The sequence below is a fragment of the Gossypium arboreum genome, chromosome 8 (genome assembly GCF_025698485.1).
Source record: "Gossypium arboreum isolate Shixiya-1 chromosome 8, ASM2569848v2, whole genome shotgun sequence".
NCBI classification, from domain to species: Eukaryota; Viridiplantae; Streptophyta; class Magnoliopsida; order Malvales; family Malvaceae; genus Gossypium; species Gossypium arboreum.
This window is the reverse complement of record NC_069077.1, coordinates 131,802,208-131,805,196: the sequence shown is the minus strand read 5'-3', so window position 1 is coordinate 131,805,196 and position 2,989 is coordinate 131,802,208.

Below are 2,989 nucleotides of genomic sequence, written 5' to 3'. Positions count from 1 at the left end.
ACATGACATGTAATAGTGCCTACGAGCTTTACATTACGGTGCATTGATATGGTGTAGTTATCACTCTGTTGAGCTATTTGGTGTGGTGGAGGGATGATACATTACATGATACGATATTGTGCCTACAGGCTTTGCACTATGGTGCCTCGATGTGGTGTAGTTATTGAGCTACCTGCTATGGTGTACTTACTCGCATATCTGTATCTTATTATTTTAGTTCATCGGGCTGAATATTGAAAAGAAATGGTTGATATGATTAATTGATTAATATGTTGGATCTTTCCTATTGAATGATATGAAAATGTGTCATACTGAATGATTAAGAGATTATACAATTGATACATAAAATGCTCACCTTGTTGTTGTAAATGTCTTGACAGGAAATCGTATTAAATTAGTTATATCTGTTTACTTAATTGTGAATTGAGGTAAGAGTTTTGTTTAAGTACCTATGAACTAAGCATGTTAATGATTACCTCGTTTCATTTTTTTGTTTCTTGTAGTTACTCTTTTGTAGAACTTGGTTATCGGATCACTTTCAAGGCTTACACTATTCAACGTCTCTTTTGGTATACTGTCATTTTGTTTTGACTGGCTATAAGTGACATGTAATAGGTGTAAATATGTTTATATGTGTTGAGGGTTAAAACTTGTAAACTTGCCCATATTGATATGATTATATGTATGATGTGTAAAGGCAAAGTTAATGATGTTGTTTTGGATAGTTGAGTTATACTTATGTTTATATAATGTGAAGATGGGTGTGATTAATTTGAATGTGTTCTAGTGATTTGAAATAAGGTTAATATGATGATTGTATAGGCAATGCATGAATGTATTGATTTAGCTTTGTTATATTGTGGTTGTAACGACCTGGAAGTCAGTGGTGTCAAAAAATATGGTTTCAAAACCCCGATATCATAAATAAAACTCGTAAATGTTTTTATTAAATATTTACAGAGTTATATTAGATGCAAATTGAATTTTGGTTAGGTAATTTCGTTGAATTAATGCTTAATTTAAGTACAACGACGAAATCGCATAATTGGTAAAAAATACAAATTACTATGGAATTACAATTAGAACTTAAATAAAAGGGTTAAAATAGTAAATATTCCCAAAATTTTTAATGCATGACTAGTTAATGAAATATGTATGTATGTTTTATTATTTATAATAGTTAAATTAAGTTATAAAATGTTGGTGGGTGGTAAGAGAAAACATTTTTCTCTTTTCATCTTCATCGATTAGAAACCAAGGAGAAAGGGGAGAAGCACACATAACCTTAGGGCTTATTTTTCAAGCTTAAATTTGGTTAGTTCAATTTAGTCTTTTTATCGTAATTTTTATATTTTTGGAATCCAGGTAATATAAGCTAACCGACTCCTGTTAAAATTTTCGGTATTGTTAAAGAATTAAGAACTTGCCATTTTTAGATAGTTGAAGCTTTGGTGATTTTTTGATAGATTTTAAGCTTAGAATTGATAAAGGATTAAATTCTAAAGTCAATTGATTATTTTGTGTAATAGGGATCAAATTACACAAAGTTCAAAATTTTGGGGTAGAAATGAGAATTAGGGAGTTAAATTAGACTTAGAGTGAAATTGGTATAAAAATTGGAGGTTAAATTTGAAAGTTATGTTAGTCCCAGTTTTAGGGACTAAATTCAATAAAATGCAAAAGTTGCAAAATTAGAAATTTGAATGTGAAAATGGTTGTACATTGATAATTTGATGTGTAGTTTTTAATCCGTAGCTAACATCGACTCGGATTTCTTGAAAAAGAAAGGAAAAGACAAAGTTGTCGACGAATAGTTTGGAGTTTACAGTTTGTGTTTCTATAATCCGGACTAACTTGTAATTGTTGCATTTTGATTTGGTTGTGCATGGTAAGAATGTAAGGTGAGGTTCCTTGATTAATTGAGATGATTTGAATTGATTGATGATTTTAGGGTTTAAGTTGATTATATGTGAAAAACATGCATATATTTATATAAATATGGAAATTGAATACAAAATGAGATATTTGATGTTGCCATATTTTTGAATGAATGAGCTCATGATAAAATCGATATGAATTGAGTTATTTAATGATATTGAAAAATGAATTGAATACCCTATTTATCGTTTGAGCAGAGTCGAATATATTTGGCATGTTATAGAATAGGAATAGTTGAAGCTTACTTTGACTACGAGTCGATGAGGCATTGGATGCCAATTTGCTTCAAACTAAAAAAATAGAGAGAATTTATTCTCAACTATTATATATATTTTTCCGGAATACCAATTATATCTATTTCTGTTAAGAAGAAAGAATATCCGTTTTCACCCTAAAAGAGAGAAAATTTTTTCTAGTTCTATGTTTTGATTCAATTGGTTCGAACCCACACTCGAAGTAGTTCGTGGCATGAGAATAGTGAAGAAGATCGTTTGGTTGAAAGTTGGGAACAATGAATGTCCACTAAGCCAAAAACACACGTACAAATTTGGTTAAGGTTTATTGTTTTCAGTATCACAAACCAGGTAGATTTTCAAAATTTAATTTCCCGTTGTGCAAGAAAATCATTTGCAAACCGGTATTTTTCCAAAAATTTGTACCAGAGCTAGGTTGTGCTATGGTTATGGTGTAAATCAAGACTGAATCTTTCTTTTCATCTTGTTTTATTAATATTTGATAAGATGTGACATTCTTATAATTATTCGTATGTTTTGGGGAATGTATGTGAATGAATGCAATATAATATATATTTGTTATATAATTATTATTTTTGTCAATGTTGTGGTTTTTAGGAAATAGGCAGTGGACTATCATCTCCGCGTAGGATTATTTTTTATTTATAGAATTCTTGTGAGCCCGAAACGAATATAGGATGTAAATGTAATTTTTCCGAAAAGGAGTTCATGACAAGGAGAAGATAGAGCAATGTTAGTTGAAGACACAAGAAATGCCTTGTGGCAAAAAACTATGTAATCTTTTTTTGGTTTTTCAT